Source organism: Rousettus aegyptiacus, unplaced genomic scaffold (genome assembly GCF_014176215.1).
Source record: "Rousettus aegyptiacus isolate mRouAeg1 unplaced genomic scaffold, mRouAeg1.p scaffold_m13_p_2, whole genome shotgun sequence".
In the NCBI taxonomy this organism is placed as follows: domain Eukaryota; kingdom Metazoa; phylum Chordata; class Mammalia; order Chiroptera; family Pteropodidae; genus Rousettus; species Rousettus aegyptiacus.
In genome coordinates this window covers 85,131,424-85,157,711 of record NW_023416295.1, presented here as the reverse complement: position 1 = coordinate 85,157,711, position 26,288 = coordinate 85,131,424, and the positions used below count along the sequence as shown (strand labels likewise).

General features: G+C 39.1%; 1 long non-coding RNA gene across 2 annotated transcripts in view; it reads left to right on the top strand.

Annotated features, from left to right (window-relative positions):
- The window catches only part of LOC107515624, a 30,057-nt gene extending 4,855 nt beyond the window's left edge, over nt 1-25,202 (top strand). The window contains exons 2-6 of one of the 2 annotated variants that reach the window (XR_004955872.1): nt 1,740-1,934; nt 3,659-3,782; nt 4,733-4,832; nt 19,771-19,995; nt 25,025-25,202. This is a non-coding gene — a long non-coding RNA (uncharacterized LOC107515624). Of the gene's footprint in view, nt 1-1,739; nt 1,935-3,658; nt 3,783-4,732; nt 4,833-19,770 lie in introns of both variants that reach the window. The other variant, XR_001598051.2, reaches the window with a different exon arrangement.
- Nucleotides 25,203-26,288: the final 1,086 nt, after the last annotated feature.

Here is a 26,288-nt window from a genome sequence, read left to right as displayed (position 1 = left end):
CTGTCTCTCTCCCTTAATTTCAGATATCTAGGTGCTCAGTCTTTTTTCCATGGGGTATTTTACCCAGCAAAAATGATTTATTTGTCATCATCTTAATCCGTTCAGGTGTTTTAAACAATGACGTAATGAGCAAATTTTTATTTTGGTTCTTGCTACAAGGCTGAGTTTTAACTTCCTTTTTTCTCAAGCATAAATGTCTCAAAGTTAATTTTTATTATTTAGAATTGAGAAGCAGTTGGATTGTCCAACTGTATGAGTCCCCAGATTTCTAGACTCTATTCCCTATTATTCTCAGCCAATAGCAACCAACATACATCATTAACATTTTGCTTTATAAACACTTTCCTTTAAGTAAGAGTGTTTAATAACTTGGGTAATTACCTATTTTTTGAGATATCACAGGTGGTGCTGTTATCAAATATTTCACCAGCACATGGCATGAACCACCCTCCTTCCAGTCTCAGTATTGACTGTGGTATCCTTTCCTGCAGTGGTGAAAGCTCCAGAAGAGCAGGTTGAATGAGTGGAGAAAATAAATCAAGAGTCCAAAATAATTTTGAGATAGCCGTTAGGAATCTACTATGAGTTTGGAATTCAGGGAAGGAATTTATGATGAAGATATTAACAAAGAAGTCATTGGCTTGTTTGTATGCTGAGAAACACAAATAGAGAAATGATGAATTTATTCTGAATATTATTTTTAATTAGGTTCTCTTAAATAGGGCATTTTCCAAACTCAACACAACATTGGAGACTTTGTTACACTCATGCAACCCCTTCCCATATCTCACTCCCATCCTTCAACCAAGAGAATCACTGCCTTCAAGAATACTGCTACCAAGAGAAACTGTGGTAGCCCTTAGGCATCCAGGAGAGGACAAAAGTTTGTGAACTATCAGTCCCCTAAGATTGTCTAAGTACTTTTCAGGTCTAACAATCTCTAACTACATGACTATAAATTAAATGCACCATGCTTTTTTTATTATAGACACTAAAATATTTAAAAAGTTAAAAATTAAGGCTAATCTTGAACCCATCACAGCTCCACCAGTAATGATAGAAGCCACTTAATTGCTTCTGAGACTTCCACATCATGCACAAATTATCTCTCATCAATTCTCCTGTCCCCCTCAGAAGGTGGACTCTGTGAAAAGACATCATGAGCTGCACCACTTTAATACATCTATAGGGACAATTCCAGAAGTTCACAGAGGTTTTACTCAACCATCTTCACTCTTCTAGGCTCAGTAAATAATCATTTTAAAGGAGGTCTTTTTAATTTCTTTATAGACATGAATAAGTGTGTCATCCATGTACACCAGCAACTTAACAACATGCCATTTAAATATTTCACTGCCTGGGTAAATATATTCGATGCCTGAGTCCCAGCTTGAATTATTTGTTGTGCATCTTTTTCAAAAGCTAATCTTAAATCTGGGCATTTATCAACATGTTCAAAGAATGGCATATTCCTAGGAAAGCTGGAGTTCAGCCTAGGCCTTGGTTGATCAAAGGTGACCTACAAGCACCATAAAATTGAAAAGAAAAATGAGGCTGCCACTTTGATTATCTGTATGCTAACAGAGAGCTACTTCAAGGGACACTGAGGTCTGGAAGGGACACTAGGTCCTATTGTCGAGAATAAGCTTCTGAACTAAAAATTCAGTCCATGGTTAAAGAATGGCCATTTTGAAAAGTCACAAAACTGTTGTGGGAAAAATATACATTTATCTTGACAGATACCTGCTGTGAAATCACAGGTTGTGATGAGACACTCTGCTGATACATGTGCTGGGATGGAAGTTCTGACTTTTGTCCAGTAAGACGCTGGATTATGCGATCCCTAGGCAAACAGCTTTGGTACCTAGGAGGATCCATGAGGCTCAGAGGATATCCAGAAGACAAATGTACTGTTTGCATAAGTAATAACACAGGTATAATCCAAGCATCTTTTAGTCTTTTGTTTAATTTTACTTTGCTTTAAATTTTCTTCTTTACTATCTTAACGCTCTTTTCATACTACAGTGGGTAAGTGCGGTATTCCTACCTTTTTGACCTATTTTTCTCAATTGGTGATTAAGGGAAGAGCACAGGTTACCTTTCCCCCCAAGAGTTTTAGAGCTTCCACAGAGCAGAGGTCCATGCTTCATTTGGCTGCAGTATTCCTGAAGAGTCAAGATTCCGAAAAATGCAGCCTTTTAGGTGGTGGTGGAAAGAGCATTGACTGCAAGGCCACACTGGACATCTTAAACCTGGATGGTAGACCCAAAGAGCAGTGTGAACTGTGGAGGCAGCTGAAAAGACTGGGTTCTCTGGCATCACAACAGGCCTGTGATGCTTGCAGAAGTTCCAGACAGGAGCAAGGAACTCCAGTCATGACTGAGGGCACACATCTCACAGATCCTGATTCAGTTAAATTTAGAAAAATAAAATAAAAGGATGATTTTCTTACTTGAGTGTCTAGAGCAAATGTCTTTGTGCCATGTGTGTGGGACTGGGCACTAGTTGGTGGGTGTCTGTACTGTCTCTGAGAGAATAGGCCTTTGGAATTCTAGCTTCAAGAGACATATAGGTGATTCCTGAGACTTGAAAGTCACCTTGGAAATTGGCCAGTCTCATGATTTCCCAACTGTGCTCTGTAGAACTTCCTCAAGTCCACTGCAGAAACAGAGAATAGCAGAAAGTTAGGGCTCCCCTCCATACACCAGGCTCCCTTCAACTCCACCAAAGCAATTCTGCTTTTTATGCTTCATTTAATACAGTTCCCTATGAGTCCATTCACAAGACAGTGTGACTTTAACATGTAGGGAAAATGCTAGTCCTGGCCTCCTATTTCATTGAGGCTCAGTCCAGAAAGGTTATTCCTTACCCTGGGAAACTAGAGCATGGGCTAAGTTAGAACTCAGGACTCCTTGCTCAATCCAGAACTCTTTCTATCTTTCTTATTTTTTCCCATAAATATCAGAAGATATAGGAGTGTGTTCATACAATGGGATCACCTTTGTTGTTTCTGAAATTCTGTCATTCTAACCTCTCATATCTCTCTAGGCTCAGTAGCAAGCACAAAATATCTCTGGCAAAGAGAAGTGCATTTTGGCAGATTTCCACAAACAGAACATTTATGTTCTAAGAAAAGTAATGCTCTATATTTGTGACAGGGTGATCAGAAGAGACACGCTCGCCCTTTCACTAATATCCAAGCCCAGGACCCACCAGTTTCATGGAGACAAGAAAGGGCAACCTCCTCCAGCAATGTATGAGAGGACTAATGGCAGAGCACTGACTGGTCCTTCAACCTCATTTACTGCCCTTTCTATTACACTAAGGTTGGAGAACTAAAAACGATTACTCCCAGAAACCCTAGGAGGTAAGGCTCCAGACAGAGCTCAAATCCTACCAATCAGATGTGCTACCATAAAACTTTGGTCTGAATTTGGAGCCTGTGAGTGCAGAGACAAAGCATGACACATCTCTTTGTCTAGAGTGCTAGAGCCAGCAGCTGAAGTGGCAACTTCATTCCTAAGTGGTTTCTTGATGCAGCAATTTCTGCAGTTTCAATTTATTCTGCTGCAGTAGCCACAGCTTTCTCCATCTTGATAGAGTGATTCTGGAGCTGGGAATTTTTCCTTGGAAACTAATTTAGATCCTTCTCCTACAGATCTCTGAACTATTTTGTAAGCACCTAATTATCTGTATGAAAACCACTTCTGCTTAAATCAGCTAGGTGGATTCTGTTGTCTGCAACTTAACCCCTACTGAACTTTGGCATTTTTGCCAATCTGGTAAGTGAAGTTGTATTCATTATAGTTTTAAATTAATCTTCTCTTAGCTTAAGTGAAGTTAAAAGTCTTTTTGTGTGTTTAAGTACAATTTGTATTTCCTTTTCTGCAAACAATTTGTTCCTTTTTTAAGAGGTACAACCCCATTCATCATGCTTATTCTTCTATTATTTCTCTAATTAGCTTTATAGTTTTACTTTTCACATTTAAGTCTTCAGTGCAACTGGATTTCCCTATTGCATATGGGTTAATGTAGGTAGCCAGTTTTTCCAATGCTATCTACTTGTTGATTTCTGTGCATCTTTCATCAAATATTATGCATGCACAGGTTTGTCCCTGACATCTCTACTCTGTTCCATTGGCCTATTTGATTGTTTTTACCAGTATTATATTGTTTTTATTATTGTGATATCTCTTAGTAAATAGTAGGGCAAATTCCTCTCCTTATTCTTCATTCTCAAAATCATCTTAATTACTTATGAATATTTATTTTTCTCTATAGATTTAAGAATATTCTGTTAAAGTTCTCAAAATATTAAACAAGAATTTTTGTTGGTATTATGTTGAATTAACAGATTAATGGGGAGAATAGTAACACCTTTATGAAGTTAACTTATTCAATCATAAATATTTATTCAGATTTTTATGTCCTTTAAATTTTATATTTTTCTCTGTTGTTATTTCATATAATTTCTGTCAATTTGTAGATAATTTATAGTCTATAGCTATTTGACTATCTTATTACATATTGTATTTTAGGTAGTTATTGATGCTAAATGTAAATACTATTGATTTTTGTAAATTGACCTTGTATCTAGCAACTCCTATGACTGTTTGTATGAGATTTAATTTTCTATTGATTCTGTTGTTTTCTATGTATAAAATTATCTATAAATAGATTTTTATCTCTTCCTTTCAAGTATTATAATTTTTTTTCTTTTCTTATCTTATAGTATTTTCCAGGACCTTCAATACCACATAAAATCTGGCAGCAAGAGAGGTCATCCTTAATTTTTCTTTGATTCTAAAGAGGATGCATCTAAAATTTCTGCAGTAAATATGATGTTTGCTCTATTAAATGAGGAAATACCTTTTTAATTCTGCCTTGCTAAAATGGTTTTCATTGTTAAATGATTGTTGACTTATCAGAATGGCTAAATTAAAGAGACAAAAACATCGAGTGTTGACAAGGATGTGGTCAACTGTTGCTGGGAGTGTAGATGGGCACAAGCACTGCAGCAGACACTGTCAGCACTACACCCAGACCCTTCAACCCTTTGTCTGTGCTCCCCTTACCCAGCTTCCCTGGTTTGACCTTCAATTGCCCATGCCTGCAACTCTTTTTCAGAAGATGAGCATTATGCTACTGGGACCAGTTTGCCCATATGGGAAGAAAGCCAGAAATGTCCCCATCCAATGGTAGCCCTTAGGCCAGTGACTGATGGGTGCAGTATAAAAGCCCAGTAACCTCACCTCAGGTTGGAACAACTCTGAGGCTGAGGAATTTTACATTCTCAAGGATCAGTGAAGCTCTGCTCTCAAGGCTTGGCCTTAAATCATACCCTCGTTGGGGTTCCTCCTCTTTTCTGTCCTGCTCCCTTAACTAATTTACCCATTCTTCCTGAGACCACATTCTTAATAAATCATGTGCTCATAACTACTCGTCCTGGGTCTGCTTCTGACCTCCACATCTAACCTGAGACCATCACTTCAGAAAATTGTTTAGTAGTATCTACAAAGCTGAATATATGTGTTCCCTATGATCACAATTCTACTTCTTGGTACATACACATATATTTACCAAATGCTATGTATGAAAAATATCCATAGCAGCATTATTATTATTATTATTAATAGCCTCAAACTGAAAACAACCCACATGTTCATCAAATTACCCATTCAGGTAAATAAAATACCTTCTATTCATACAACAGAAACCTACACAGTAATAAGAAGGAACAGACCACGACAACTCCCCAAAATACGGATGAATCTGACAAACTCCAAGTTAAAAGGAAGAAGCCAACCACAAAGAAGTCACAGGGTTTGACTTTACTTAATTAAAGTGCAACCAGACAAAACTAATCTATGAATCCAACTTTATTTTTCAAACATGGCTAGGCTAGCCAGTTGTCTCAATACCATTTATTAAATGTCATATCTTCGCTTGGCTGATCTGAAGTCAGGATAGTGGGTGCCCTTGTCACAGGTGAGAGTTACTGACTAGAAAGAGGTGTAGGAGTAACATTTAGGGTTATGGATGCTGGCTATATGGATGCTTTCAGTTTATTAAAATTCATTTAGTCATAAGTTGCATATCTTTCTATAAGTATATTATTCATAAATACATTTTAAATTAGAAAATAATGAGGATTTGAGCTTTATTAAATTATTTTGCATATAGTTTTATAATTACATTAAGAAATATTTTTAAATAGTTAAACATCTTCACACTTTTGAGGTAAACTTTTCTTTAGCATGTTGAATGATGGTGTTAATGCATCTGAATTTGGTTAGTATTTTTGCCTATTCAAAATAGTGAAGTGAGTCTACGATTTTCTTGTACTGTTCTTATAGTTTGGGAAATGTTAAACTATGACCTTGGAAATTTGATATCCTTTTTTATTTTCTGCAGTGAGATAAGAAAACCCTTTTCATGGACAGGTTAGTAGAATTTACAAATTTTCTGGATGAAGGTCTTTTTGCAGGGAGGGAGTATTTAACTATTCTATTTTTTTAGTGTCTATTGAAATGTTGGAGTTTTCTAGTTCTTCTTCCTTCAATTACAACATTTTATAAATTTCAAAAAGTGTGCCAATTTTCTCAGGATGTTCAAATTTATTACCATAGTTTCTTCTTGTAATTTCTTTTTTTCTTCTGTTTAAAACTCTTACCCACTTGGAATTTATTTTGAGTTAAAGTGAGATTGTGGTTCTAGCTATTTTTTCCACATGGCTACCCAGTTGTCTTCACATCATTTATTTAATAATACATCTTTTCCTCAGGGAAACTGACTGATGTCAGAGGGAGAACTGTGAGTGGCAGCTTCATTGTTCACTGGTAACATCAATAGATTGGAAGTGCTGAGATAGACAGTAAAGGTGTAAGCTCACTTGCCACTTCCACCACAGAGAGGATAGAACAAAAGAACAAATACCTAGATAAGCATGCCCAGACAGATTCCTGCCAGCTTATCTCTGATGGATAGGACCCACCAGGGAATCAGGTAGAATCGATCACATGGCAGGGAGCTCAGCCAAAGCATACATTGTGGCACTGAGGATATGAGGTTGTTAGAACAGCAGAGCCCATATTCCTCTCTTTTCTCCCTCTGTGTTTATTTTACAATGTCATAATAAATGAGCAGTTGATTGCTCCAAAGTCAGAAAGCACCGTGTGACTTAGTTTGCAGTTATATTAGAGTGAATCCCCAAGGCTTCAGTTAGGAGGGGACTAGCCTTCCACAACAGCAGAGAAATAGCAGGGGGGCTATTTCAGGGGGCTCTCTGACTGAAGCTTCAGTTACACCTCCCCTTAGCTTTGGTAGAGAAGACCATACAGTGAAACTTACATAATACAAATCCAAACATAAATGACTTTGATTGTTCTTAGTATATTCATAGTGAGGTATGGAGAAATAGAAGGGAAAGATATACCCTCTTCAAAATACTGCTACTTTCCCATCCTACATATGTGCCTCCATTAGAAAGCATTTAGCTAGGAAATATACTCTCACCAGTATTCAAGAGGAGGAAAGGAGGGAGAAATTAAACCCTTCACAAATGGAATGACTACTGTTCCCTTTAGTCTTATTAGGCCATTTAGGCTATGTGGCCATTCCTGCTGGCCCAATAATAGTCCTAAGGAGTCTCATGCACTAATTGGCTTAAACCTGGCTTTCTTAGCCAATCACAGGCCATAAGGATAGACTGTCATGATAGAACCACTCTTACTCTTACTCTAGTTTAGTTCTGGGTGCTGGTTACATGGACAGACCCAGAAGGACTGAGTTCCTGCACCAAACTGGGCATATACTGGGAAGAAGGAATGATGGAGTATATTTTGGGGATGCAACTGCCCATGTTTGTGACAGAATTTTATATTTTACTTTCCTATTTAGAATGTTTTAAATCATGGAGATATATATTATACAATTTTAACCATTTTAACCATTTTAAGTGTACAATTCAATGGCATTAATTACATTTATAATGTCGTGCAACCATCACCACAATATATTTCCAAAACTTTTTCATCATCTCAAACAATCTCTGTAACCATGAAGCAGTAACTCCACATTCTTTCCTACATTCTGCACCAGTCCCTGGTACCCTCTAATCCAGGGGTTCCCAAACCCCAGACCATGGACCACTACTATTCCCTGGCCTGTTAGGAACCAGGCCACACAGCAAGAGGCAAGTGAGGAATCAAAGCTTCATCTGTATTTGCAGCCATTCCCCAGTGCTAGCATCACTGCCTCAGTTCCACCTCAGATCTTCAGACATAGATTCTCACAGGAGTGTAAATCCTATTGTGAACTGTGCATGCAAGGGATCTAGGTTGCACACTCCTTGTGAAAATCTAATGCCTGATGATCTGAGGTGGAGCTGTGGTGGTGATGCTAGCTCGGGGGAGTGGCTGCAAATACAGATTAACATTAACAGAGAGGTTTGACTGTTCATAGATCATAATAAATCAATTGTTTGTAGACTCATATTAAAACCCTATCAGTGAGTGGCAAGTGGCAATTAAGCTGCATCTAGCAGCAGGCTTTAAGTCAGACTCCAACACTTATATTAGTCCACATGTGGCCCGCCCATTATTTTACTTACCACTTCCATCTACACCTCTTTCCTACACTGTGCACTTGTCTCAGTTACAGTGTTGGTAAGTCTGCAAGCTAATCCTAGCCAAAATGAATAAAAAGCAAACATCATTGGAGAGCTTCTTTGAAAATGAGGAAAGACCGAATGATGAGACAGCAGAAGACTCTAAGACTGCCAACAAAAAGAGCGTCACATTTAAAAGAAAATACCAAGAGTTCTACTTACATTATAAGTTTATTTCAACAGATGATTCCCATTCTCCACCCATTTTGCTGGCAACCAACCATCTAACAAAGCCATTAAGACTTCAGAAATACTTTGCCACATGGAGACCAAGTACCCTGACAAATCTTTGGGGTTTTTCAAAAGAAAAAAACACAAGCACAAAGAACAGAAGTAATTATTGAAGATTACCACTTCATCAAATGTGTCTGCACTGAAAGCATCATTCTTAGTGGCTAACCACATTGCTAAAGCTAAGAAGCACTTTAATATTGGTGAATATTTGATCCTTCCTGCCACCAGGGAAATTTTAGGAGAGGCTGCAGTTTAAAGATTGGCATGTGTTCCTCTTTCGGCTAGCACCATAACTAAATGAATTGATGAAATAGTAAAGGATATTGAGGCACAATTGTTAGAGAGGATTAATGAGTCACCGTGGTACACAATCCAATAATATGACTAGTCTACTGATGTTGACAACAGGCAACAATGCTTGTTTTGCGTGATTTATTTTTCAGGAGGACGTGCACGAGGATATGTTATGTGCACTATTGTTGCCAACCAACACCACAGATAAGGAACTGTTCCAGTTTCCAAATGATTACATGTCAGGAAAACTGAATTGGTCATTTTTTGTCAGAATATGCATGGACAGAGCTATTGCCATGACAAGACTGTTTTCTGGTTTCACTACTCGGGTCAAAAAGGTTGCTTCTGATGTGAGTCTATGCACTATGTCATCCATAGAGAAATGCTGGCTAGCCAAAAACTGTATTCTGAACTTAACAACATTTTGCAGGATGTGATTAAAATTATCAACTACATCAAAGTACATGCCCTTAACTCACATCTGTTCATGCAGCTCTGTGAGAAGATAGATGCAGAGCATGCATGTCTTCTCTTATACACAGAAGTGAGATGGCTTTCTAAAGGTAGATCACTGGCCAGAATTTTTGAGTTACAAGAGCTGCTCCAGAGATTTTTTTTTAGAAAACAGTCACCACTGGCAGCACATTTCCGTGACACAGAATGGATCGCAAAACTTGCTTACTTGTGTCACATATTCAACCTGCTTAACCAACTCAATCTGTCACTTCAGGGGAGAATGGCAACTGTGTTCAAGAGGCTGCATTCAAAATCAAACATTGGAATTATGAGTGTGGCAAGTGAACATTGGGATTTTTGACATGTTTTAAACATTAGCAGAGATTTCGAAGGAGCTTGAGCCAGGGACTTCTTTCTCCCAGATGGTACATGATTACCTATCTCAGCTTTCAAAAGAGTTTGAGCATTACTTCCCAAGCACAAAAGGCCCCCAAACTGGGAAGGAGTGGATCCGTGACCCATTTTTGTATAAGCCAGGTGAATCGACTTTGTCCCTGCTAGAAGAGAATTAACTCCTTGAGATCACAAATGACAGTAGCCTTAAAATTATATTTAAGACAACTTCAAATCTCTATATATGCTGAATTAAAGTCGAAGCAGAATATCCTGAGATTTCCACAAAAGCACTGAAAAGCCTGCTTCCATTTCCAACATCCTATCTTTGTGAAGCGGGGTTTTCTGCAGCAACAACAATCAAAACGAGATTACAGAGTGGACTGCACATAAGCAACACACTTTGGGTGTCACTGTCTCTTGTCATCCCCTAGTTGCAGGAAAACAAGCTCAGGGCTTTCACTGCATTATGGTGAGTTGTATAATTACTTCATTGTATATTACAATATAATAATAAAGTGTACAATAAATGTAATGCACTTGAATCATGCCAAAACTATCTCTTCATTCCTGATCCATAGAAAAATTGTCTTCTGCGAAACTGGTCCCTGGTGCCAAAAAGGTTGGAGACTGCTGCTCTAACCTACTTTCTGTTTCTATTAATTTGCCTGTTCAAGATATTTCATATGGATGCAATCATACAATATTTGCCCCTTTTTATCTGACATTTCATTTAGTATAATGTTTTTAAGATTTATCTACATTGTAGCATGCAACTTCATGATGTTTGTGTTCTATATTTTCTCACTGATCTTCCATCTAGATGTTTTCTTCATTTTTGAAAGTGGTATATTGAAGTCTCTAACCGTGATTGTAGAACTATTTGGTGATTTAATTTGGATCTCTTTTAGACACCATAAAGTTGTATTGTATTTTTAAATCCAGTCTGCTAATCTTTGCCTTTTGACTGAAGCATTTAATTTATTTACACTTAAAGTTATTACAGATGAGGAAGGAATTACTTCTGTCATTTTTTATTTGTTTTCTGTTTTCTTATATATTTTTATTGTCCCTCATTTCCTCCACCACTGCCTTCTTTTGTTTTAGTTGATGTGTGTGTGTGTGTGTGTGTGTGTGTGCGCGTGCACACGCTGTTCAGATTCCCTTTTCATTTTTTCTTGTGTATATTTTAAGATTTTTTGTGTGGCTTATTTGAGGATTACATTTAATAACTTAAATTTATAACTATCTAGTTAAATTGATATCAATTTAACTTCAGTAGCTTACAAGTATTCTGCTTTTGTGCAGATTCATATACCCTTTAGGTTGTTGTTATTATAGATTACATCTTTATGGATTGTGTGACCAATAACATGGCAATAAAGGAGTTCTACAAAAAGTAACCTCACAGTGTGATCTGATCATAAATTCCTAAATGAGCAGGTAATGGGGAATAGTCATGCCCCAGGTATATAATTTATTTAGAAAAAGTTTTATCTTTGCCTTAAGCAAGCCCCTTCCATTGTTTTGTGTATCTAGATTAACCCAGCTTTGACATAAGCAGTAGCCACCTGCAAAAGAGTATAAAATCTTGTTAATAATTTTGTAATCAAATCTCTGCCTTGCTTTCTCCCACTTCATGTAATTTTCCTTATATTCCCTCCTTAATTTCAAACAAATAAAATAAACTTCAAAATCGTTATCCTCCAGAGCATTTAAGACCTTCCTTCCTGGCAATTGTCATCAGTTTGGGAGCAAACAAAATCTTAAAAACATTCTCTACAGGTGGATAAAAAATGGCGTAGATGATAGAGGCTCTGTTCATCCCTCTGGCAACCAAATCAAAGTTGTGATGGAAACAATGAGCAGCAACAAGGAAAAATCACCTGGGATCTAGATGAAAAAGCCATACAACTAGAGAGAAATCCAAGAAATCACTCTGCAACGGGGTGAGGATGTAGGACTGCCTGGTCTCCAGCAGGTGAGATGGAGGCTGCAGGAGCGGCAGAAGCCTCTTAAAAGGGCCGTGTCCACGAGCGGATTTCTGCAGTGACAAACCTGCTCGCTCTGAGCACCAATGTCAATTTGGCTGCATACAGGGACTTACAGGGAGACATTGTGGGAGTGAGGGTGGGGTGAGACTCACTCTATACAGAAGTGCCGTTGGTATCCATTGTTCCCTGTTGTGCCCTCCCTGCTCCCAGACATAGCATTGCCATAACTGAGATGTCATCAAACTGGATAACAGAGGTTGCCCTGCCTAGAGGAATCCCTGAAACCCCACCTCCCCCAACTCACAGCCCCGCCCAAGCCACATCCTATAGACCCTCAGCAAGTCATGTGCCTCTTACTGAGCACAGCCTAGACTTACACTGGAGGCAGCTGGCCTCAGTTTCTGGTGTTGCCTTTTGAGGCAACTATAAGCACAGCATCTGTGGATTGCTTGCTGAATCTTAACAGGTGGCCTCAGAGAGGTAGAGTCTTGGGCTAAATTTGGCCTGCAGCTGAATCCCTCTCAGGACTTTGCCACTTTACAAATCCACACTAATAATACCAGAGACTTAAGAGCTTTGCTTAGTACATAGAAACAGACACAGAAAAGCAGCCAAAATGGAAAGACAGAGAAGCAGAAATGATATGAGAGAACAGAACAAAGATCCAGATATAACAGAATCAAAACTCTGGTTATAAGGATGCTCAATGAACTTTTGGGATGTGTAGATAAATTCAGTGAGAACTTCAACAAAGAGATAAAAAAAATATAAAAATTGAAATGGAAATTATAAAAGGGAACCAGGCTGAAATAAAGAACACATTATTTGAGATAAGAATTATATTAAATGAAATAAACAAAGAAATGAACAAAGTGAATAAAGAAAAGGATCAAATGCCCTATCTAGAGGTTGGGAAAGCCAAGGTCATGCAATCAGAATGGCAAGAGATAAGATGACAAGACTAAAATAATAATTTAAGAAGCATACCAGACACTATTAAGGGTCCAAATAGCTATCTGATTGGCATCAATGAAGAAAATCAAGATGTTGAAAAGCTATTTGAAGAAATAATAATGGAAAACTTTCCTAACCTGGTGAAGGAAATTAACAGAAAACCCCAGGAAGCTCAGAGAATTCCAAAAATCAGGGATCCAAAGAGGCCCACACCAAGATACACCATAATTAAAATACCAAAGGTTAAATACAAAGAAAGAAGATTAAAAGAAGCAAGAGAAGAACAGATAGTTACTTATAAGGGAACACCCATAAGGCTAGCAGCTGATTTCTGAAAAGAAACTGTGCAGGACAGAGGACTTGGCACAAAATATTTGATAGGATGAAGATCCAGGATTTACAACCAAGAATAATTTATCCAGCAAAGCTATCATTTAGATTTGAAGGACAGATAGAGAGCTTCTCAGACAAAAATAAGCTAAAGGAATTTATCACCACCAAGCCAGGAAATGTTGGAGGGGCTTCTTTAAGAAGAAAAAACATGTATCAAAAACAGAAATAAAGAATGGTAACAACTGCATTACTATCAATAAGTACCTTAAATGGAAAAGAATTAAGTGCTCCAACCAAAAGATAGAGTAGCTGAAAGGATAATAAAACAAGGTTCCTATCTATGAAAAGAAAAGGGATGGGAAAAGATATTGCTTTGATGGACCCAGAAGGTATTTAAGTCAAAGATAAACACTACATGATTTCGCTTATATGTGGAATCTAACAAATAAAAAGAACAAATCAAAAACAGATTCACAAATATAATGACAATTTGGTGATGGACAGAGAGGATAGGGATTTGGGGGGGCTAATAGAATGGGGTGAAGGGTTAAAGAAGTACGAATTAGTAGCTGATGGATGGTCAGGGGAGCATGGCATAGGGAATGCAGTTAGCATTAATACATTGACTAGGTAGAAGGTCAGGGGAGTGAGGGATCAATTAGGGGTATTGTTTTATGAACTATATAGATATCTAACCAATGTAATGTATACTTGAAATGAATTAAAATGAATAAATTTTTTTTAATTTTTTTAAATGCAAAAAAAAGTTTTCTACAGGTTTGGGTGTTTCTTACATTAACATAGGTTTATAATTATTTTTATGCATTTCTCTTTTAAATAACATAGGAAATTGAAATATACTTACAAACCAAAAATTTTGGCTATTATATTTGCCTGTATTTACCTTTACTGAATATATTTATTTCTTCATACAGCTTCCAATGACTGTCTAGTGTCTTTTTATTTCAATCTGAAGGAATCCCTCTAGCATTTCTTGTAGGGCAGGTCCAGTGGTAACAAACTGCCTCAGCTTTTGTTAATCTGGGAATCTTGATTTCCTTCTCATTGCTCAAGAACAGTTTTGCTGGATATAGAATTCTCGAATGACAAATTTTCTTTCAGCACTTTAAATATGTTATCCCACTCTCTTTGGCTGTAATGTTTTTTATTAGAAATTGGCCGTTAATCTTATAGAGCAGGAGTCCCCAAACCCCAGGCTGCAGACTGGTACCAATCTGTGGCCTGTTAAAAACCAGGCCACATGGCAGGAGGTGAGTGGTGGACAACCAAGTGAACCTTCATCTGTATTTGCAGCCACTCCCCAGTGCTAGCATCACTGCCTCAACTCCACTTCAGATCATCAGGCATTAGATTCTCACAGGAGAATCAGTCCCTGGTGCCAAAACGTTTGGGGACTGCTGTTATAGAGGATTCCTTGTATACGAGTCACTTCTCCCTCATTGCTTTAAAGATTATCTCTTTGTCTTTGACTTTCAGCAGTTTGATTATTAATATATTTCAGTGTGGATCTTTTTTTGTTTTATCATACTTGGAGTTTTTTGAGTTTCTTTGATGTTTAGATTTATGTCTTTCATAAAATGTGGGAAGTTTTTAACCATTATTTCTTTAAATGTTCTTTCTGTTCCTTTCTCTATGTCTTCTCCTTCTGGGACTTTTTCAAAACATTTATTGATCTCCTTAATAATGACCCACGTATCTTTTAAGTTCTACTCATATTTCTTCATTTTTTCCTTTCTTCTCCTCAGATTGATAATTTTGATTGCTTTATCTTCAAGTTAACTGATAATGTTTTCCTTCCCCATTATCTCACCCTCAATTTCTTCTCTTTTATGCTGTAATGTATTCAATCAGTCATTGCTTACCATTTCTCAGCACTTCTCCCTCATGTTATCCATGAGGGCATAGCTGGGGATTGAGTAGAAGCAGGATAGAATTTTAAAAGAGTAATCTATTTTTCCCTTCAGTATGCCTCTTGGTACTTGTAATCCTGGATCATTCAGTACATTTCTAGATTTTGAGTTTCCAAAGTCTATAGGCCCTGAAGGTGAGAAAAATGGTTCAGGGCATGTACAATAGATTAAGTAGCATCCAAGAGGACAGTGATTAGGGTTTTCCATCATTTGTCCATCAAACATGGGAAGGCTTTCCTACTGTAGGAGGAAAGTTGAGAGCTGACATTTCAAAAGGAAACCCGATCCCTCCTGCATGGAAAATAATAGAACCTTCAGCTAGTGTTAAGATATTCAAGAGCTGAGCAGACAATTTATTCTCTTTCCTAAGCATAGTCCTAGGATAAATTCAAGACCTCAGAAGAGAAAGATCTGGTGTTGTGTTTAAGATAGCAGAGAAGGCCTGAAATAATCCTGGAAATTACAAAGGATGATGAAGCAGTGACCTGAGTCTACAAAGGACCAAATGAAACCAGAAGCATCTCAATAAGGACTATCATAGACAGATAACACTGAGACCTTTAACTCTGAAGCTTATAATCCAAGAAAGTAGGTCCAAACCCAATTAAAATAAAACAAGACCAATTAGTCCAAAACCACATATATGTATTCTCAGTAAAATGGGGACACAAAATAAAAGTTAAGTTATAGGAAGAATATGACATGTATTTCTTCCCTGAGGTTGAGCAACTACATAATCATCTACAAAAAGGTCCATGCCTATGAATTTTTTCACATTAGAAACAGCTACATGGCTATCTGGCAAAGAGAGAGAGCAGCTTCTAAAGCCAAAAATGTTATATGAGAGGTTACTCTGACAGGAGCTCCCCTACTCTCACTCTGGTGCTGTATAAAGATGGAAGCAGAGGGCAAGATGGACTAGATAATGCAATCCATACAGATCAGCTTCTCAGACTGAAAGCATGGTGGAAAATGGTGGAGAACGCATCTGAGGAGCAGAGGGAAAATATCCAGAATACCATGTGACAAAAATCTCATTGGAATAAACAACTGGAATGACTGCTTTCTTGATCTGGCCTCCCTCCAGGGGCTGAAGGAGGAGATAAGCACAAGAGGAGAAAGGAACTAGACACCACTTTGGTCAATGAAGTTGACATCCACAAGATCATTTGTGGAATCCTTTGTCAAAGGATAGGAGATAAAGAATGGAGCTAAGAAATGGACCCAAATTTTAGAAAATGCATGGTGAATCACCAGAGTGAGGTGGTAACAGTGGTGAGTGAGAAAATGAAGCAAGGAATAAAATAGGGAAACAAGATGATAACGCTAAAAGCAAAACAATAATTCTAAAAATCTATGCTCTCTATCAAGTTAACTTTCTCTATAAGGGTGTTTGAATAAGTGCCAAACACATCTTGATCTTTTTGTTTACCACAGTGCCTCCAACCATATGAAAGAACTAGAAAACTGCCTTATGGGTGTCTTCAAGGACTTCTCAGGATCTAGCCGCATGTGTAGATTGGATCCAAATCAGGGAGCTGCTGAGAGGAATGTTGAGTTGAGTTGCAATTGATTAGCTGACGTGATATTATGAAATTTAATTAAATGTTTGCTTATTTCGAATTTACAGTTTATTTTCAGAGCCAATTTTTTTTTTACATCTCACATATTTTCTTAGGCCTTTGAAAAGCTCAGACAAGGATAATGAAGGGAAGTCCCTGGGTAACTGCTGTGTAGGTGGCTTGCGGCAATCTGTCCAGATGGAAGATAGAGGGTAGAGAGTTCCAAGAGGGAAGATGCCAAGAACTAACTGAATAACTAATAGCCAGGCCAGATTGAGAGAGACTTCCAGGTATAGGAAGAATTAGTGACATGTAGATAGAAAACTAATCATTTTTAAGTCAATAATTAGCTCCTAGGAAAGTTAAATATTATAAAGAAATGAAATATAATCATAGAAACACAAGTAGCATCAGCCATGAATAATATTTATATAAAATCACAAAGTAAACACTGAATATTGATTTAACAAAAAATTATTTAACTTTATTAAGATAGTGGGATAGGGGAGGTGGATGAAGGGCCTGATGTTTGCATATTAAAGGCTTATTTTCCATAGTGGGAAATAAATAGATATTAAATAACATTAAATGAAGAAATACTGGATTAAGAATATTATTTAAAAATATGGAGACTAACATCAAAAGGAACTCAAGAGGTCTGTCTGGCAAGCACAAGCTAGTAAAAAGAGGTAAAGAGATCCATCAATGTACATGCATGAGTTGCCAAGCCTGGCCATTCCAGGGATGCCACAAGGTAGCAAGCCCTGGATATGAACAGTTTTCCTTTCAGCAGCTTCCTTCTCGGCCATTTTCCCAGAAGATTCATTGCAGTTACTTTTCTTTATGATGGACTTATCTTCTCACTGGGTATTTACAAAGTTGAAGAGATTTCAGTGGAAATCAGAATAGGATGTGCCTTCTTCATACTTCCATTTCTGCTCCACCTTCTGAGAGCATTAAAGGGACACAGTCACTCAGGACCCTGCCTGACAAAGTGCTGCCACCTTCAATCCAGGCATTCACTGTCATCACAGGAAACTCCAGTTTCCCCATCGAGCCTAGGAGTTGAGAAGTGCTTTTTCTTGAGCGAGGGCTCATAGCTGAGACTCTCTTGAGGCATTGCTGAAGGGGAATGCCTCAACTGAGGTTGTTCCCTTCTTGGAAAAAGCCACATCACATCCAGTGGCATACAAATGCCTGACCTCCCTCTTCCAATCTGGAACATCTCTGAAGGGCTATCGCAGCCTCACAGCAGCCCACAGGATCAGCCGAGGCCTCTATTGGGACTGAATTCAGTTAAATATCTCTCTCTGTCCAGCAATTCTCTCCTCTACATGTCTTGTTCCTGCATAATAACCACCTACTGCAGATCTCCATCTCAAAGTCTGTTTCAAGGAAACCCAACCTAAGGTGGCACCTTCAGAGTCATCTCCATTCCAACTGCCAGAAAGAAGAAAGAACATGGAAGAGCACTGTGGGAGGCCTGGGATGTGATTGCTTAGAACCCAATCACATGGCATCTTCTACAGAGGTGGGCAAATGGCACCTACCAGTGTCTCCTGCAATCTTGTCAGCATTTAGCTATCTTTGTCATTTGCTTCCTTCCTCCCCACTTCCTGCACACAGGTATATCAGGGGAAAACATATCTACAGCATACAAAAATTAAAATTTGAGGCAACTCAGGCCTCTGTCTAAGTGGAGGGAGAAATATACTGTCAGTGTCGAGATTCCTGGACTCTTCTACTAAGAACCTCTTCTGTTATGGATCCTTGTATTCAATCTGCTCAGTGAAATCTGCCTTCAGAAGTTTGTTTTTCAGGAGGATCAAAATGAACTCTAAAGACTGTAGAAAAGGATTAATAGAGAGTTGCCTCTCAGCCATCAATTCCTGTGTTTTCATAGAGCCAAAGTGAGCAGTATGGTCTTGTCATTTCTGCACAGAGCTGGCAGAGCCCCTGACTGGACATGTAAAGGAAGGAAGTCTTTACCAACAGCCACCTGATCCCTCAGGGTGTAGAGTCAGCCCAGGAGGAGGATGCAGGCCAGCCACGGAGTGCTAGTTACCAGCTGCAGGAAAGGGGACCAGGGCAAGTCAAACTTGGGAATCTATCAAGTTTGATTGCATCTTAAAAATAATTATTTTGTTTTATAACTAAAAGTGTTTCCCAAACATAAGAGAGCTGGAAATCTTTTATATAGGTGCTCTAAGCCCTGGGGAGTGCTTACTTCCCGGGTAAAGATACTCTTTGTCCTCTTTAAGGACCCAGTACATATAGGGGAACAGTAGTGGTTTCAAAAGAACAAAACCAGGCCCCTCTCATCACTCTTCTGGGGCCCAAGGCTAATGCCAACCCAGGTGGCAGTGCCAGTGAGGGTATATCTTTTCTTCTGTCTCACTTTGCCCTCACTCAAGGGCCTTTGCCCCACAGTTGCTGGAGGCACAGGGTTCCTATACTAACTTTTCCCTCCATCCTGCCCTCTCTCATATTCACCTTCTCTCCTTCTACCCAGCTCTTTCCAGCCACTCTCCAGCCACCATGAGCCTCCTGGTTGTGCACAGTGCTCTTCCTCATTCACCCTGATGGTAACGGGGAAACCTCATCTTTTTAACAGCCTGCCACTAACAGCATAGCTTTTTCCTCTTCTTCTAAAGTTTTCTTACATTTCTTTTCCTTTCTTTTCGCCCCCTGGCTCTCTGTTTTTGCCCTTCATTTTTTATCACATAGACACATTGCTTTGTGGCTGTTTCTACTTTTGCTTACCTGTCACTCACACTCAAAGAAGGGAGATGGAGATAAAAATCTCTTCTGGAATAAAACACTCAGAAGAAGAGGCAGTCCTTCCTACCACTTCCTCACACACTAAATGGCAAAAATAAAACCCACACATGAATGTTTGCCACTCTTTTTGGTCAACTATAGTAAACCTTTGCTGTCTCTGTTCATTCTAGGCATTTGAGGGATTTCTTGACTTTGGGGAGAAGCACACACTTTGCCTTGGAATAGGAAGCCCAACTCATCTGTTATCTTCTGCTCGACTCAGAAAGCCACTGGAAATGAGCCCTGGCTCTGAAATGGCCAGGGAGAAAGATGAGCTCTCTCACACTCCATGGATAATTCATTCTCCTAACTGATCAGACTCTTCCCAACCTGTATTCATCTCGGTCTATTGGATGGTGAGGAGATACATTTGTGTTTTGATTTGTTTATAACATGGCATCCAATTGATATCATCTCAATTTCTAAATTTGGTGAAAAATATTCCCTGTCACTGAGGAGCGAGTTATCTTCTAGGCTGATATGGGAGAAGAGAGCCTGTAGGCTCCAACTTACAATCAAATCTCTAGTGTTCAGGAGAGAGGACGCTTGGTATTTTTCAGGTGCATTCCTATCCATTTCTCTCTTTATCCTACAATAGCACTGTCATATGGATACAGGAAGCCTAGCTCCTTCAATTTCCCAGTGAAGCCACATGCAGAGAGTTATATAGAAGCAGAGTTGGCTGCCTTCCTCAGGGCCCATGTTCTGCTCAAGATGGAAGTCATCTACAAGCCCTGGAGAACAGCAAGTCATTGGAGAAATCAAGCTTGTACTTAGCAGATGAAGCACTCATAACTCTGAGAAGCATGCTGGCCACCCCGGAGTCACCAAGTGTGACTGAGGCTCTGCCCTGACCTTTTGCCACCTGTCCCTTTGGTCCTTTTTTCTCATGTTCCTTTGCTCCTACCTAATCTCAAAGTATTCTCATAGGGAAAAGATGCATTTCCACCCAAGAATATAAACAGCACAGATTTTAAAACAAACATCCGATCCAATGAGGTTGCCTTTTGGAAACCACTGACATCTACCCAACTCTAACAAAACCTATGCCTAAATTCTCACCAGTAAGTAAAAATTAACTCTATGTTAAGAAGAGACAATAGGCTCAGAGTTGTAAAATGTCTTTCCTAAGGTCACACAGCAGCTAATAAGCATGGAATCAGGTTTCATGTAGGTCTGTTCATTCCTCCTTGGCCTTCCCCTCAGCTGGTTTCACACTGACTGAAATAAATGATAACATTATCCCAAAAGACACATAGTGTGCAAATAAATCTCGAGAATAAACTTTGTGTCTTAGGGGAGAAGTGGTACAGGAAATAATGATTTTCTCTCTTAATAATGTTTACTCTAGGGTTTTTATGAGCAGGTGTTCTTTTTTTACATAAATTGGAGGGAAGTGATATCATGCTATAAGGGTGACTTAGAAAAGGATACTTAAATCTATGGAGCATCTACTACATGCTAGTTACTAGAACATGCATTTACCTACATTATTTTAATTGTGAGAACACTATGAAGTGAGCATATACATTTATTATATGGAAAACTGAGGTTCTGAGCATTTAATAGCCACACTTGGTCTACTACAACACACAGGGCACACAGCAACCACAGTGAGTGGGCTGTCCCACAGCTGTAGAGTCCCATAGAGCCCTAGAGCAAACTGGCCCTGGTACATACCTTCGCTCACCTCCCAACTCTGAATAAGCAGTTCCTGCCTTGTGCTCCTACACCCATTAGGTCCTCTCCATGCTCACCAAATCCAGAAAGTCTTCCACTGGATTGGAAACTCCATGAGGCAAGCACTGTATATGCTTCAGTTAGCAATGTAGCCCACAACTAGCCTGGACCTGTCCATAGAAGGTGCTCAGTATACATTTGATAAATGGAGAGAAGAGCGTAATGTGGACAGAACCCCATTCATCCCTTCTGTCTAGACTTTGAAACATTGGGATTTCTTGAAAGGAGTAAACCAGTTTACCAAACCTTAATTCCATAAGTTCTCTCTTGGAATTTATGAGAGAAGACACCTAAGAACCTGATTTTAAAAGCCTTGTTTGTCCATCAAAAGTGAGTTCGCAAGAAATTCTTACCCAAGAAGTGTGGTAGACTGAGCTCTCCACAGTCCTGGGAAAGGTCCTGACTAATTGGTGAAGGGTCATTCCAAATGGCTGTCAACAGGAGTCAGAGAGTGTCAGGTTAACATTCCAGTTCTATCAACATGTCATGTGATCTTAGTTCAGGAATCTATATTGACTGAGAGGTTATTGATTACACATAATAGAAAACTCAGATTGGCCTACTAAAGAGAATTTATGGTTTATATATCTGAAAAAGTCATTTGGGCAGGTTGATCAGGAATTTAGCTAATAGCTATGATTATCTGGCTCCTCTGGATCAACTTTACTTCCAAGGTACCTTGCTTATGGGAGCTAAGTGGCTGTGGCATTTCCAGGCCTCACCTTTGCCTATCATACAATCCACAGGAGGACACAGAATATGCATCCAAGAAGTCAGGTGACAAATTGGGAAATTCACTCTAATTGGAGGCTTGAGCCTAAACCAAACAAAGTGGTCACTGAGATGGAATGTGCTCATCAACTTTGCCCAGGCCATGAGCTCCCCCAGACCTAGGGAAGGGGCCCATTTTCATGGAAACACATGGATCTCCAATGGAAATCTGGAGCTCTTGGGAAGAGAGAAAGGGAAAGATCCTGGAGAAGCTACCCACAGGAGTCCAGAGTTCACAACAGTCCTGGGTCTCTCTGAGACTGTTATTTCAACTGTCAAAAGTGAATAGTAATAATAACTGCTCAACATATCACATGGGCCTCATGTGGGTTCAAATGAGATAAAAAAGTAAACACGTTTTGTAAATAATAAAGCTTTACATCAAAGGCTCTCTTTCAGGTTATAGTCTCTTTTGAGATTCTGATAAATCTATGAAACATTCATTATAAAAAAGAAAAAGGACAAATGAACAAACTTTTGAAAGTAATTTCAGAAGCCTATTTGTGGGTCCTGCCCATGGACCCCTGAGTTAAGCCTTTCTTTTCCACAGAATTACCATTTTCTGTGTAGCTGGTACTAGCCAGGGTGACTTATAAATGCAATGTCATTTAATCATGATTACAACCCTCTGAGACTAGCATTATTATGCCCATTGTACAGATAAAAAAAAACCAAGGCTCAGAGAAGTTAAGTGACTTGAGCAAGTTCACATAGCTAATGAATTGTGCAGCCAAGACTAGATACAGGTTTCCTGATTCCAAGTCAGGGCATTTTTATGTCATTCAACTGGAATACCTCCCTTCTCTGCTTCCTTCCTACAAATCCTGCTTGTTTGTGGAGGCTCAGTTCAGGGCTCCATTTTCTAAGAACACTTAATTATATATCATCTTACATAAATTATTATATGGCTTTGTCTTGCTTCATGAGATAGCCAGGAAGGCCTCTAAAGGCAAAGCCTTGGCTGATCTCATCTCCTGCGTAGATCTTCAAAGTGAGACCAGCTGAATCATTGGTGGATCAGCCTCAGAGTCTGTATGAGCCCCCGCCTGTCTGGGAAAGGCCAACAAAAGATTCGTCTTCCTTCTGGCTTCATTATTGTTAGCTGGATCCACAGTTTCCAGAAATATGTGCAAGCACAGTACCCACATCACAAAAGACAACACAGGTGTAGGAACTCACCTAGGCACTGGCTTCAACTCTTTCTTCTCTTCCCCTGTGGCCTCAGAGAGGTGTAAGCTGTATGTGCAAAATCACTGTGAGTCTCTATTGTTACAGTGATCATGGTTATTCCACCCCAAGATATTTCCCTTGAAAGAAATTGGCAATGAATCACATGGTAACTCAGGAGTGCTCAATAAACCTCTACTAATGTCAACCACCATTACTGAGCACCTGCCTTGAGTCAGGCTCAAGTGTGTTCTCACTGCATTCTCACAACAACCTGGAGAGAGAAGATGACAGTTTCTATCTGACAGTGAAAACACAGAGTTCCATGGTCATGGTCAGATGCAAAGCCTATGTTGACCATTATACCTCCCTGTTCCATTTACTGTCCTCATGAGCATCCAGGCACCCTCTCTAACCCACAGCTTTTGAATTTGTGAGTCTCCACTGGCATCATTTCCAATTGCTCCTGATAGAGATCAGGAATCATGTGTGGACACCAGGGGCCCATGAGTGCTTCCCAGCCAGCCCAGCAGAAGCACACACACAGCCTGACAAGAAGGGGCTACAAATAATAGAAATCACCTTGCTACAGGTGATTGTGAGAGTGGTGCTGCCTCCTCTTGGGCATCCTACTACAAGTACTGCACAGCCCCAACTTCCTGGCAGGATGTTTGGTCTTGTCCTTTACCAGCCAATCACTAATGGCCTGGTAATGCTGATTAGCCTTTGCCTTGCAAAGTACTTGAGAACGAGGACTGTGCTATTCCTACCTCATCTCACAGTGTCTATCTTTAGTCATACAGAATACTTACAAGTTGTTATTATTAGGATCAAAGGAGAAAGTAACTGCAAAACCATAACACAAAGCATGTCCCTGGGCAGGCACCTCCCCTGTGTCGGACATCCTCCTCCTCTGGCCTGCCATCGCCCTATACATGAGGCAGATGTCACTCACTGGGCAAGCAAACCCAGGTCCACTGGTTCTCTCATGCCTTTCCTGCATGCTGGACACCAGTGGAAAGAGGAATCCTGGCACCTTGCAGTGCTTTCTAATCATTGCTAAAGACTTGAGGCTGATAAACCCTGGGAAAGGCAGCAGTGGGCCTCCTCAATTATCATGGGCAGAGCCAGCTCAGCATACCCTGGCTCCCTGCAGCCAGAAGCCACAGGAGGAGGCCAGCTTGAATTTGTTAATAGGGACAGAATCTCTGGGCCAGCAAGAGCCATGCTGGCCCTTCACTAGAGCATATTGTACAAATGTCATTTTCCCTGGAAATTGAATTAGCATCTTATTTTTCCCTTACTACTCTGTCTTTACCTCCTCTCAACTCTCCTTTCCCGCCCAAACCAAAAAAGCACACTTCATGATTAACAGCTGGCTTCTAGGTGTTATCCTGTAAGGATTTGTTTTCTTTGTGTTCATAAATATGCCAATCAAAAAGATATGGAAGTTAAACTGAAGGGGCTCCCACTAGCCAAATATGGGGTAATCAAAGCATCAAAAAGTACAAATTCTGTAATAAATTAAAACACCTTAAATATATAAAATCCATTCGTTTAAAACTTCTATAACTGAATGTGGTGGTTAATGGGAACTCTCTGTCTTAACTTCACAACTGTTCTATAAATCTAAGACTATGATAAAATTAAAAGTTAATTTTAATAATCGGACAAGCAATGTTGTGTACTGTATGGTACTATTTACAGGAAATGTCCAGAAGGAGCAAAGCACAGACAGACTACTGATCAGCGGTTGCCAGGGGGCTGGCGGAAAGGGGCAGTGGAGAGCAGCTGCTTGGTGACTATGGGGTTTTCATTTACGATGATGAAAAAGTTCTGGAGCTAAATAGTGGTGATGGTTTCACAATATTATGAACGTACTAAATGTCACTAAATTGCACACTTTAAAATAGTTTAAGTTGTAAATTTTATCTTATGCACATTTACCATAGTAAAAAATGAAAAATGTTTTAATGTATATGTGAATAGCAAAAGATAAAAACTATGTATTAGAATTATAGTAATTATTTAATTTCAAGATAGTAGATATTCCTGGGAAGAAAAGCAGAAAAATAAGATGAAAGCATTGTACCTAAGCTATCTGTATTCATTCATTCATTCACTCACTCATTCATACATGCAAGAAAAGTTTACTGAATGTCTGCTCTGTGCCAGTCACTATTCTAGAGATGGGATACATCTGTGAAAAGAAAACAGACAGAACTAACCTTCTGTTGTATCAATAAAATTATGATGTGTGTCCCTGAACCAATATGGCTATCTCTTACCAAATGTGCATCTTAATTGCTGGTAATTGTGTGTTTTATGCTTCCATTGAAGGCTCTGTGATAATGACCTTACAAGATTGCCTTATTTAATCATCATCAATTTTGTGAACTAAATTTTAATTCCTTACAACAGATGGTTCACAAAGGCTTTCAGGGGTAGTGCAATTTGTTCAACATCACCCAGCTCACAAGTGGTGAAACTTAAATTTGAACTGAGAGAATCAGATGTATAACTTCCATGGATACTGTGGGGAAGACAGCTTCGACAGCAGTTCCCTAACTTGTTCCCCTCCTCAGAAACATGAAAGACACTGTTGGCTTGATCTAGACTTTCTGTACACACTTTGATAGGATTTCCCAGCAGAGATATCAGGAGGTCTTTATATAAAAATGTTTTGGGCAGGGTATATTTTGTCTATCCAGTTTGCTTAAACCTGGGATTCTGGATTTATGAAATACAGCTGGCTGAAAAGTGCAATGTAATCATATAGGATCTCAACCTAAGTGAATAATGAAGTATAAACACTAAGAAGCCCAAAATCTAAGCAGCTTTCTTTGCACTAACTGGTACTGCATGCATCATTGGATATTATCCATTACTCTGAAACATGTCTCAGTTCAGAAAGAGACTGTTTTGAAGCTACATTTTATAGCTCAGATCCCTATAAGAGACCATGCTGTAA